Raw genomic sequence first — 13084 nt, 5'->3', positions numbered from 1 at the left:
GCACATGACAGGATGATTCCCAACTAAATCTTCTCCAAGCCCTTCAGTTTTGCACTCAGGAACTCCATCCATCCAAAGCACCACAAGTTCTGGTCAAGGTTCTACAGCTATTCCCCACTATGTTCTTCTGTTTACTGCTATGAATGTTTCATGTCCCATTTCCAGTTACAGGAGGCACAGCTTAACATTCTCCTCCCAAGTGAAGCTTACCTTCTCTCCACATTGCTATTCTAATCTTTCATGGAACATACGATCTCCAGATGATTTTATCCAAGTTCTGTATTTCTTTGGCTGGTGTAATAAATGTGGCATTTCAGTAAAGCCAATGCTCAAGCTGAGTCTTTTGCACACAAATTCTACAAACCTCAAGGATTTAACTAAATAACACACATAGATCTGTCCTATGCAGGAAGAGCATTGGACCAAACATTGTCTTTCTGCCACTAAATATTTAGACATTCCTATAAGGAAATCAGAAATTTTAAAGGGAATTTAAGTCTTGAATGCTTTTTTTCTGCTCTCCCTCTGGATCTCTGACAGTAAAATCAAGTCCTATGATTTTTCCATTAAGTTTTGTCCAACTTTAAAACCATTTTATATTACTCTTTCAACGCAGTTCAGATTATGAGAAATAATAATTAAATTAACTTGCTTCAAAAGTCTCAAATTTTGTTCAAATGGAAATTTCAGCTATGCCAAATACAGTCATTTTAAGCAGTTCTACCAGAGAGCATGGATGCTTTCTCCCCCAGGCACAGTCCATGGGGATATGGGGGAGTAAACCCAATACAACTTAATCTGATCCCAAACCCGAATGTCAACTAGATTCTATACTACTCCAGTTTCACACTGCAGGAAAAGCAATACATCACATGATCAAGAAAACACCTGAAAACTTACATGGAAAAGAAGCATTTAAGAATCTGTTGGAACCTTATAATCATGTTATTTAACATTCGAGAAACAAGGAAATCATCAAACACAAGGACAAAAAAAATAGCACCTTTTGTATTAACATGAAGCATTAATGCAGCACTCATTGCAGGCACTGAAAGAGCAGCCTTGACAAGACCTAAACAGCTCTTCATAATGTTCCTCCAGTGACAAAAGTGAGCAAGTGTATAAACAAAAATACTTCAAAATTCATCTGATTCAAATAAATATTGGAAGTCCTTGCGTCTCATACCACAGAGCAGACATCCAACTGATGTTGAATCCACAACCAATGCCAAGATTCCCCATTTCAAAGGAACAGTGGAGCCGATCTCTGGGCTGCAGCTGCACCCTTGTACAGGTACACATCGCAATTTGTCCTGCCACAGTTGCCAAACTGCACTATCACAAAAGACTGTCACTTCAGAGGGCACACAAATATCTGTATTACTCTGTGCACTTAAAAGGACACAGGGGACTGTTGGGGCAAACCTTCTCTCTAATTTTCTATTTTGTTTGATTTTTATGCTTCATCATGCAAGCAGTATTTTCTTAGGGAAGATGTGCCTTGATAAAGATGGCAATGCTTCTAAATGCATGCAGGAAAAAACGTACAAAGACATATAATAAAATGTTTTTCTTAAACTAGCTCCCTCCTCGGACACAGTGGTGATAGAAGCAGCAAGCCCTGGTCACGTCTCCTTAACATCCAGAGTCCATCTCACCTGTAACATCCAGAGAAACAGGTCTCTGTGGGGTGCCACAGACCAGCCATATACCTCCTCATGTCTACAGGCCTCACGCATCAACTTGCCATGGTCTGGTTTGAAAGCAAGGTCTGAGAAATCCATAAGTTGTGGCTCAGCTCGCTTAATGGGACACTGGTGTTATTTGCAAATTCAAATCACGTCTGAAAATGGTTTACATTGGACACAGACTAAGAAATCTCCAGGCCTTCATGTTCAAAAAAGAGATGGACTATCAGGAACCCAGTTTTTTTACGGAGGAAAAATAGAAGACAGAGGACTAGGCATTAGGAGATTTTGGATTCCTCGTGGAACATTCCTGTTTTCCAAATTGGGAGGTGAAAGAGTAATAATTTAATATAACTCTTGTCTCTTCTAGTTCCCAAACCAGTACATCCTTAAAATGCGTACACGCAGAACAAAAGAGATAATGAAAAGCTTTTAGAAAGCTCATCTATGTCGGCTACCAGTCAACAGGGATTAGCTTTTCTAGAGGGAAAGCTGGAGCACATCCATAGGGCTCCTGCTCTACACTGCCCTTCAAAGAACGTGGTCTTTCTCCAATGACTCCCTGGAGTTCTGGAAACAAGTGTCCCACTGCCACTGTTCACTTCTGGGAAAACTCCCCTTTCCATATAAGAGTCAAACATCTCACCAAGCTTATAAAAGCAAATGTATAATGAACGATGAGAGGGGATATACTGAGGGATATGAACTGCAGGAATGAAAATCCCAAGTGATTTTAAAGATCTGGAGACAATTGTAAAGAGCTACCTGCACATTACATAAAAAGATAAAAATTTTCATTGGAGCAGTAACTCTGGTTTCCTGTCAGAGAGTCCATACTTCTTATCCCTCATCCTTCGTTTAAGAGCACTTGCTTGAGGATCAGGTCTTTTTTTCCTGGGAATTCACCTCCTCCTGTCACTTTATTCCCCACCTGGAATCAGCACTGGAGCTCAATGCTAAATGAAACATTTTGTTGTCATGTCACTGGGAAAAAACAAATGCACCCAAAGCAGAACAAGAACAAACCTGCACTGACTAATTTGGAGGAAGAATTAGCTCCCATGTCTCCCATGTCTCAGAGGACTCCACTGCCTCTGGGCTACAGAGCCTGTGCCTCCATTTCTTTCATGCTGAAATCATTTCTCTTTCTATAAGTAATTATTTTGCATTGGGCCAAAGAAACAAACTACCTCCACAGCCCAGTCGTTAGAGCACTCCCTCTCCAGCACAATGAATAGGCATTTATATAAAGTAGAACCATTCCAACTGGAAAAGTTCCAACAGAGAAAGCATTACTGCAGAGGACCCAGTAGTCTGAGCCCTCATCTTGGCTAGGACAACCTCAGGGACAAGTCCCCACTTCGAAGTATGCAGAATAAGGATGTGTCACACAAAACCCTGTTAGTTTTCTGCCGACCAGGCTGCTAGCTATTCTTTTCTCTGCTTTTTCATGAAAACACATCAAACACTGATTAAGCTCAGTGCAGAACTACCAAAACCTCTGAAACTACTTTTTTTTTTCTTTTTTTTTTTTTTTTGTGGGGCAGTTAACACATTTCCAAATGTCTTCTGTCAAAAACATTAATCATCTTCTCTAATGCCAAAAGCTGAAGTCAGGAATCAATCTGTCGTAACAAAAAACACGTAAAAGATTACTAAAGCAAGGCATGACTTTAAACAACACTCCTCTCCTATGCATCTCCTGGTTTCTGAAAGCTATTAATAAGAAAAAAGGCCATTGAATAGAAAGGGTTGCTGATGTATGATACCCTCTGTGACATCCAGCTGCTGCTTCAGAGAGCTCCAAGGTACAGGCACTCAGTTCCTGCAAAGTTTTCTAAGTCCTGAAGTTCAGAAAACCTTGGAGTCCCTTTACTCTACACAGAAACGGTGGAAATTAAAAATGGTTAACACATGATCCTTCTCTCTCTCTCTCTGAATCCCTAGTTTGAAAGTTCACAAACTTTCAAACCAGAGATTCAAAGAGCTTTCTGCAAGAGCCACCGTATCTTTCAAGGCAGCCATCCCACAGCTATCATATTTTTCTAAGCTACTTAATTTTTGTCTCCTCCTGTTTAGGGTACTGGTGCCCCATCACTTAATGAAGTTATTGCAATGTCTTTCCTGAGATTCTATTTATACTTTCATGGCATTTACCACTGTTACTTTCAGACCGAGTCTTAAAAGCTTCCTTCCAGAAGGACAGTACTGCAGACCGCATACACGCTGATTTTATACTTTGACTTTCAACATTTCAGGACACTGTGTAAAATTTCAATTATATATGATAGTCACCTTTTCAGTAATAAATTAGAGGGTAATTTCAAGTTGCACCAAAAAACGTGGAAAGCTGAAAGGGAGAGACTGTGAGAACAGATTATGTCATTCTGTCGCTTTCATTAGACTCTCCCTTGAGGATTGTCAGCCTCTGATGTTTCATCTTGCCTCTGCCGAAACACACACGTCTGACAGGAGGGAATCTCCCCTGAGATACTTAGGCCACTGACTACAGCAGCCAGCAATAATAGAGAATTATAGAGGAGGAGAGAGAGGGGTGCAGGGATATGCAGATCCTTCCCATGTGCTTTCCATGCAAGCGTATGCCTACGTGCAAGTAGCCGCGAGTTAGTGCGTTCTAGTGCATTTCCTCAGCCACAATGCACTTCAAATGCATTTCTAAGCAAAGCCTTGTGACAGAAATTCCCCAGCAATCCAGCTGTGTAAAATTAAACAACATCCTGCTTTACCTGGAACAAAGAGATTTACAGCAACCCTTTCTCCATCCTCCTCCTGGAGCAGGTGGAAGCATCCTGACACCTTTCCATACAGCAGTGGAGCCGTTCCTCTCACTGCACGGGCTTCAAAACCACTGCTGTGAAGGGCTGGGACTGCCCTTGGTTTTTGGATCCTAACAGTTCTTCTGCAATTCATTTCCAGGTGGTATTGGTTTAGGATACCTTCATCTTCCGCAGTCCAAACAGCCACTGTATATCTCCAGTACCTCATTTCCAGCTGTGTGTAGCAGAAGTCTCATGTGACACAGGGAAATCATGGTCCCTTGTTACAACAGACCTTGATCTCTAACCTACTCGTGCCCCTGCTGTATCCTGTTCATGGTCCACAAGCAGAGGTAACAACATGGGACCACTGCAATCTTAAGCTAACCATGAGGCTATCATGCCTATCACCTGAAAAATTTTCTGTTCATTAGGCAATCATCTGTGATGTAAGGCATGGTATTTGCACTAGTAAATTATCATCAGGTTGGTGACACCGGATTTTATCTGCCTCAGCTGGCTTCAAGTAGCCGTCTCAACTCCTAGTCTGTTTTGAAGTAGTGAATTTAGTAGTCTTACATTTGTTTCCTTTTGAAAAAACCTCCAAATTATTCAAATGTCATGCACCAAGAAACTACATCCATGTGAGAGAGTTGTATATATTATCTCCCAACAGTTCATGGCAACCCTAACTAAGATATTAAGTGAAGAAGCTAAATAAAAATGTGAAATCGTAAGACAGTGTATTGTGTCATTTCCTCCGTTTGAGTCTGAGTGTGTCCTGGACACCTGTATAGAAAATTCCTGATTCCCACAAAAAAACACCAGAGGTTAGGATTACATGCTTGTTACTCTTTTTTAAAACAGTGTAATCCCCCAGCAGGGCTTCACCATAGTCACCAATTCTGCTGATGCACAGGAGGATTTACACAGGCACAGGCCTTAGGCCACATAGCATGTTCTTGATGCTGGCCAAACTCACAGCTCCAAAACAGCCCTTTCAGCCATCTCAGCAACTGGCAGGGGAATCTCTACTGACCTGAAGTAGGAAGATCCCTCACAGAACCCACTGCCAGAGCTGCTTATCCAAATCCCAAGCAGGCACATGAAGCTCCTCCAACTCAGAGCACAAAGAGATGTGACTAGGCTGGCTAGTGAAGCGATGATCCTCAGAAACCACAATGTTCCTGGCTGCCCACATCCCATTTTATCTTCTGGAGGCAGCAAAGAGGAGTAAACAGAAGGTATTTTTAAGCTGTATCTCATCTTGCAAGACAAAAGAATGACATCATGCAATAGCAAGGTGTGAATTTTCACATCGTTCAGTGTGTGATGGTAAACCTCCCTCCCCTTGCAGTATCAGGTTTTGGCACAGTAGCTATTCAGCTGCTGTGACAGTGCAAAACCTTGAAAGCAGTGGCTACAGACAGGTGAGGATTCTGAATGAAAGAGACATGGTCTCAATCTAAACAGCCCAACTTATCCCATAGTTCAAGAACTGTGCTTGCAAATGCTAAAGCATCATTCACACAGGACATGTCTGTAAACCTCTTCTGCCCAGTTTCTATACTGCAGCTCTTGCCAGTCCCCTGAACAGTATAGGCTGTCACAACATACCAGAGGTTTTGTAAACCAGGCATCTTTGGGGAGCTCCTGATACGTGCAAGCTGTGCCACCAGTCGATACCATCATTTTGACTCCTACAGGTACCATATGAAATTTGCTGCACAGAGCCAAACCAAATCAGGTTCCTCCAATGGGACAGTCTCTCCTTCCTGCGCACAGGACAAATCAACCTCATTATCTTTATTTCAAAGCTGTTTAGTTAGTCATGCAAATATCATGATCTGAGGTTCACTGGAGACAGACTTTATTAGATACAAAATCCTGATAGTTCAGCACCTACATCTAGCTTTAAATATCATCAGTTGCAGCTAATCTGCCAAATTTATCAGCTCTTCTACTGTCACTAAAACATTAGTGCAGTAAACATTTAATTTGATGTTTAATCTGTATTCTCTCTGCTTCATCTTAAAGTCATTTATTTCCTGATCTGTCCTCTGTGACTAATGAGAATAATTGGCCCCTGTCCTCTTTCTGTAACAGTCTTTCATGTATTTGCAGACAGCTAAGGATCCACCCACAGTTGTCTTTTCTTCAGACTGAGCTTCCCTGGGTCTCTCTCATTCTTTCTTTACAGGTCGTGTTTTCTCTGCTCTGTGATCATTGTCTTAGTTCACTCCCGCACACTGCCCCCAGTCCTTCCCTCTCTTAGAAGTGCTGCCCTCAAACAGAACATAGTTACCTAAGCAGCACTAAATCACATCTGTAAATAGGTTCTAGACAAATCATTTCACTCTTTGAACAAACGAGGATTGTATACAGAGCTCACACATGGGCTGGACAGTGGGTTTGGAGGAGGATGGTGGTAGCTACACTGCTTCATTTCTTGATCCGTGGTTGAAAATCCAGACTGGAAGTACAGTAAGCAAGAACTGTTCCCATAACTAAATAGCTACACACAGACAAAGTAGTGTAGCATGACTGATACCTTGAGAAACAACTTAAGAGTTTGTCACACAGACAATTAATTGGAGGTGAGCTCCTACAGCCCCAACATGACAGGGGTGTGCAGTAGTGACAGAATAATAGCCCATGGATTATTCAGGCCAGATTACCTGGTAGCCCTGCACCTGTTTTAGTGGAGGAGCAATCAGTACAGAGAAGCCACCAAACAAGAAGATCAAATTCACATTTTTCCCCTTAAGAGTGTTTCTTTCCTATAAATGTTTCAGCACAGCTTTGCACACCAATGTTAGTAATACTAACACAAAGTACATGCTTTGGGAATACAGAAACATCTTCAATATTCAGAGCTAGCAGCCTAACCTTTTACCTGAGCCACTTACGGTGACTCTTCAGTTCTAAACCTTCCTTGTGGATGGCACTTGAAGCAAAGGGAGTGAATGCTGCAGAGGTCTCAGGATAGTATCCCTTTCACTATGAGCCAATAACCACTCTAATTCCAAATTTCTTTGCCTCCTGATGTTTAATCAATTCATCCATATTGATATATCCAGATTATATATATTGATATAAAGCATGGTCTTCGACTGCTTGTGTTAGAAAGGGAAGAGAGCCACCCAGCATACTTTGCAGTCTAAAAATACCAGCTGTATTGGGAAGAATGAGCTGGCAGTGAGTCTCAGGACACATACCCTTTCACTTTTCACTTTTTTGGAGACCCTGGGTATGGAAAAATAACTACTTTTATTCTTCTCACATGAAGCATATTCAATGTATACATAAAAATTTTATAAAGAGAAGTCTGCCCCTTCTCCTGCCCAGAGTCAGTGTTCTGTTCTGTTTCCAAGAAAACACTGAATAAAAGGCAGCCTTGTCTCGAGAGGTCCAAATTAGCCATGGTTTGAATTGAATTTGAATTTGCACAGTTTGCACACCGCCTTGTGCCACACATTTGTTTCTGAGTGCATAGAGAGGGGATTTTTTCTCTGCAGTGACCTCAGGCACATGGAGATACGCTGCTTGGTTTGCACAGATCACCACCCTGCACCTGGTCAATTTGTGCACACACCAGTTCACACTCCGATGTACAACTCTAGCTGGGAGCTTGTGGTTTGCAGCTTAAGGAAGCAACAAGCTCCTGAACAATAAAGGATGGGTTTGCTTGGATTTTTTTTTTCCCACCAACATGAAAGATAGCTTTAACATCTAACGTGATCCAGTCAATCTCCTAGCTCCCAGGCACTTAGCACCATGGCACTAATTTTGCCAGAGTGAGCACCAGTCCATACCTGCCAGGACCCTTCTTTCCTGTCTTTAGATAAACAGTAAAGCAAGAAAGGTAAGTGGCAGGGATGCTGGAGCCCCCTTTGTGGTTGGAGAAATGGGTTTTTTAGTTCCCATTACAAGGCACTTTGCAGAAGCAGAAACACAAAACTCTTCAGAAGGGACAAGGCAGTACTAGCAGGTGGGCCATGCTTAGCTTTAAATAGCTTATTTTCCTCTGATTCCCCTTCTACATATTTCAGTGTTGTGATCTTCAAACTGCCATTTCATTTTACGCAGGGAGGTACCCAAGGCAGCAGTGAGTCTGTCTGACTGCAGCAAAGTGACAATAAGTTGACTCACTTTGGTGTAGAGTTCTTGTGGACGGGTGGACAGAGAACAGATCAGGGTAGATCTAAGCATGCAACTAATCAGCCGTGCTTCTCCCAAGAACTTTGTGCTTTTCTCTCACATATAAATAAATATCAAAGAAAGCTAATCACGGAGTTGCAGAAGAGTCAGGCAGGCCTAGAGCCCTGATGTCAGGCAGAGTGGGTACCACGAGCATTCCATGGTGGATTAGGCAATCACAATACACTGAGCCATCTTGCTCAGAAAGATCATCTAGTCCATCTTTCCTATTAACTAATCAATTTTTTTTTTGGTGATTAATTGCAGCATACACAAATAAAATTTTAAAAATTAAAAAAGCCCTCTGAATGTTCTCCAGCTGCAAGGTAGCTGTATTTCACCACTGCCCACCAAAGCACACTGCTAAGTAGAGTGAGTACAGACAGGGTAGAGCTGCGGCCCCTCTAAAGGCCAAGAAGATTAAACCTCTAGAGACCAGTCCTCAGTCTGGACTACCTCATAGACAGCTTTTGTGCATCCTAAGGATGGGAATGTGGAATGGAGCCCATTGCAGATACAAGCAGTGCTATCTGTACAGTGCTCCCACCCTCTGCCAGCTTGGGGGAATGAAAAAACAGCACCAGGAATCAAATCCAGACCTCCCACATGGTACTGAAGAGAGACCAATTCCTAGTGCCAACCCAGGCAATGTGAGTCCAGTGTGGGAATCCAAGTGCAGCTCCACAGCTCTGGCACCGGAAGCGAGGTCCACCTGCCCTCTTCCAAACCAAGCACAAGAAACAGCCCCAACAACATGAAATATAAATTAATTCCATCACCTTCAGTGATGGATCAGGTGCTGGTTCGTAGGTTGATAGACTTTTTATAAGGGACAGTTAGTAATCCAAAACAAGGATAAGTCAAAGTGTCAGCTATTAGATAGGGACAGCAGCTTGGGATTTTGCCCGTTCTGTACTTTCCACCCCTCCATGATCTCTTGCATGATGCTCTGGCATGCACAGGTGCAATGTAGAACTCAGCCAACAATGCTGGTATCCTGAGACCCTTGCCCAGAACAGGATGTCTGGGTGCTGCTGCTGACACTTTCCTTTGCTCAGCAATGGTCTCATTGGCACGGGGATTACAAGAGGCACTAGGACAGGCTGAACTGGCTGGTGCAGCAGGTGTGTGCCAACAGGTCAGAATCCAGGGTCCCTGGGAGGAGGAGCTGTGGCTTTGACCATGCTTCCTTCCTTTTCTCTGCTGAAATCTGCCCCTGTGTAAAAATGGCTGAGCCAAGAGGAAGGTGAAGCAGACCTCACCCTCCCTGGTCTGTTTCCCGACTCTGCCCTCAACCTGTTCCATCGTGCCCCTCTGAGACCTCCACCCAGGACTGGAAGGCAAGCTGGTGTGGTGAGGGACCTAAGAAAAGCAGGATATATGGAGGCAACAAGAGCTGCTGCTTTGGGGTGGCGTGGGTGAGCAGTTGAAAATTGCCCATACCCGCACCTCCCCTCTTGCAGAGCACCCTGCACCCACGAACAAACTGCTGCTCTCTACAGAGCTGCAGCTGGGGCACACCAGGTCACCCGACAGAGCAGGGTGCCGTGTCCCTGCTCTGCTCCCCAAGGCCTTGGGGTGTGGGACAGCACTAGCCTAGCACCCCATGAGCTGAGGGTGTTGCATACCCAGTCCTTCCTGCCTGCAAGGGGCAGCTCAGGAGGGATCAGCTGTCACCATACACTGCTTGCAAAGCCTGAGATGGCTGTGCTTGAAGGTGGGGAAGGCAGTGTTACTGGGCATCCCCTTTTGCCCATACTGGAGCTTGCAGAGAAGATGAGAAAAAAGTCACAGGTAAAAGTAGCAGCCAGAGACACCGGGCAGTAAAGAGGAGTGAGGATGTGGGCCAGTGCTCCTGACTCCCACGACTGAGCGTCAAAGCTTTAAGACCCCTCCCCAAGTCGCACCTGCCCTGCTCCACCTCTTCGTGAGCCTGGCCCTGGTGAGGCTCGGCAGGGCTGTGGCAGGGCTGTGGCAGGGCTGTGGCAGGGCTGTGGCAGGGCTGTGGCAGGACTATGGCAGGGCTGTGGCAGGGCTGTGGCAGGACTATGGCAGGGCTATGACAGGGCTGTGACAGGGCTGTGGCAGGGCTATGACAGGGCTGTGGCAGGGCTGTGGCAGGGCTATGACAGGGCTGTGGCAGGGCTGTGGCAGGGCTGTGGCAGGGCTGTGGCAGGGCTGTGACAGGGCTGTGGCAGGGCTATGACAGGGCTGTGGCAGGGCTGTGGCAGGGCTGTGGCAGGGCTGTGACAGGGCTGTGGCAGGGCTATGGCAGGGCTGTGGCAGGGCTATGGCAGGGCTGTGGCAGGGCTGTGGCAGGGCTATGGCAGGGCTGTGGCAGGGCTATGGCAGGGCTGTGACAGGGCTGTGGCAGGGCTGTGGCAGGGCTGTGACAGGGCTGTGACAGGGCTGTGGCAGGGATGCGGCACTCACTCGGGCCGGGTGCCCTGCTGGCGGGGCTGGCGGCTGTGGCAGGCAGCGGGCAGCCAGGGCTCGGCGCAGCTCTCTAGGGGAGCAGGCAGCCTGGCCCCGCTGCCCACGGCTGCCACCCTGGCCAGGCACCCGAGAAAAGCTTCCCCACTGCCGTCCGATGTGCCTGCAAAACCCAGAGTACGGGCAGAGGGGCAGGGACTGAGCCCACCCTCCCCTTTCCGTGCATCCCCCGCCCCCGGGGTTTGTGCTTTTTAGGGGCTCTCAGAGGTAAGCGATGGTCCGCGAAGAGGGCTACGATTCCCCACCGATTCGGGGCTGGGGTCCTGGGAAGATCAGGGGCCTCCGAGGCCTGAGAAATTCCTTCGGAAAACGGGGGAAAGGCTCCCACACGCCCTCCTCTCCGCACAGGTAAACTTTCTACTCCCACTTGCGGCGAGGGAGGGAGAGCTCAGGCGGGGAGGATCCAGGCGCGGATACCCTGGGAAGCCTTAGATATTTATAGAAGCACAGCCAGAATATGTCAGGAAAGGTGGCTCTCAACCCCTTCACGCGGAACCGCTCCCGGTTTTTAACAATAGGCCGACAAAACCCGCTCAGAAATGTAGCAAGGAGCTACTGGAAGGATGCAGGCAAAGGAGGTGGTAGGAAAGGCGCGCCCCCGCCTCGGCACGCTCCGGATGCATCAAGGGCTGAGAGTGCCTCCAGGCTGCCTCACCCCGCGGCAGGGCTGGAGGGTGACCCCCCCTTCCTCCTCCCTCTGCTGTGGGGTGCGCCTCCCGCTCCTCTTGCCGCCCCCCGCCCACTGCCAGGCTTCGGGTCTGGAAGGGAGAGGCGGCTCGGGGGGAGCCTGGGCGGGGGGCTGGCGATGCGGGTAAGGGTGCTGGGGGTCCGCCCCCGGGGGGGCTGTGCAGCAGCTCGCCCCCACCCCCGCCTCTCCCGCAGACCCACGCGTGACGGGCGAAGCGGTGCGGCGGGCACGGGCTGAGGCTTAAAATAACCCCGAGACTTTCAACACCTTGTGCCCGGCGCTCCCGCACCCCCCGGCGGCTCCGCTGCCTTTGTCTTGCCACCATCTTACGGAAAGACTCACATGTCACGTTTACGGTCGGGATGCACCGGTATCTCTGGCGTATCTACAGCCCAGCGGCACGATAGCCATTTTGCATCCCTCCCGAGTGGGCAGGGGAAGGGGCTGCCGGCGCGGGGCCGCGGGGTGCCGGGCGCCGTGGATGGGGAGGAGGAGGGAAGGGGCGAGGCGGAGAGGGGCCACGATGCCCGCCGGTAGCACCAGGAGGACGGGGATCAATTAAAACACGTGAAGTTGCCTGAATACAGCGCCTCGTAGGTTCAGGCTAAGTCGCTTGACGTGCTTGGACTTAAAATAGCCCTCCACCTCCACGCAAGCAGGCGCACTCGCCCCGCTGCTGGGCGGGCTCCTGCCGCGGTGCCAGGGGCGGCCCCGGCCACTCCCCGGGCCCCGGCCCCGGCCCCCGCGTTAGGCCGCTCACGATCGAGAGGTCGGCGTGGGTTTTCAATAATGCACCACCCTCCTCGGCAACAAGCGGGTTTCTACGTCCTGTTGTTCCTGAGGAGCCCTGCTTTCACATCAAAGCATGGCAAGGAGCCGCTGGACCAGTGAAAAGGAGGAGGCAGTTTGCGGGTGGATGGATGAAAATTATTTTCATATTCACCCCTTTCCAAAGCCGTGTTCCTCCTCCCATGTCTCCCCCGACCCCACCTGCCCACTCCCACCCCCCCCAAAAAAAAAAAAATCACAAGGGACTTTCCCCTGATTCACAACGTGGTACCTAACTCAAATCCTTTCGCCTTCTCTTTATGTCCTATTTGATGAGCCAAGAGGGAATCAACATGTCTGGTGAATGTTGGGGATTTTCCCCCTCTATCTGCTTCTAAAAGCAGCATCTCTAAACCTTTTGTTCTACCGTGAGTGATCTTCCCTGGGCAAACCCGTGTACCAAAATGAGC

The 13084-nt window shown here is 47.5% G+C and overlaps 1 protein-coding gene across 2 annotated transcripts in view; it reads right to left on the bottom strand.

The window, feature by feature from the left end:
- The window catches only part of GRIN2B (glutamate ionotropic receptor NMDA type subunit 2B), a 218392-nt gene that overhangs the window by 192008 nt on the left and 13300 nt on the right, over positions 1 to 13084 (bottom strand). The window lies entirely within an intron of this gene.

Source organism: Cyanistes caeruleus, chromosome 4, assembly GCF_971803275.1.
Source record: "Cyanistes caeruleus chromosome 4, bCyaCae1.hap1.1, whole genome shotgun sequence".
Lineage (NCBI taxonomy): Eukaryota > Metazoa > Chordata > Aves > Passeriformes > Paridae > Cyanistes > Cyanistes caeruleus.
This window is presented reverse-complemented; position numbering and strand designations above follow the sequence as displayed.